The sequence below is a fragment of the Penaeus monodon genome, chromosome 27, assembly GCF_015228065.2.
Source record: "Penaeus monodon isolate SGIC_2016 chromosome 27, NSTDA_Pmon_1, whole genome shotgun sequence".
Lineage (NCBI taxonomy): Eukaryota > Metazoa > Arthropoda > Malacostraca > Decapoda > Penaeidae > Penaeus > Penaeus monodon.
Genome location: NC_051412.1, coordinates 17,666,650 through 17,667,208, shown reverse-complemented (window position 1 = coordinate 17,667,208; position 559 = coordinate 17,666,650).

Here is a 559-nt window from a genome sequence, read left to right as displayed (position 1 = left end):
GCCTTGTCATGGCGCTGTATGGGCTCATTTATGTTTTAAGAAATTTTATCGCTAATCTCAAGTGTAAATTTCTGAAATATTTAAATTAACGAATACGTGAATGATTTGCAAGCACATGATCTGAACATCTATGCCGCATTTTTCAGAATTATTTTTGAAATCCATAATTATTTTTCCCTTCTCCTGTATTGATTAGATAACAAAGAAGTAGACATCTAGATGGTCCATTTCGAATATATGAACAATATATGCTGATACGTGTGCATAGAGAAAAAAATCATTCAGGGAGAGTAACGCAAGAGCTGCATTTGCAACGTTACGCTTTGGAGAAGGGGGGTGCCGCGTGAACACCTCCCTTGCGTTGGCCTTTTGAGCTGATAACGAGGTGGCGGCTTTACCTGGCACAGACGAGGCTTTGAGCGGCCGGCAGCGGGCACTAGAGCGGCCCTGGGGCGGTTGAAGTCTGTTTGTGTTGCGTTGTATTCACTCTTGCCCACGCATATGTAAATAGATCCTTATATACACACGCACGCGTGGTTATACCTGCGCTCAAACAGGC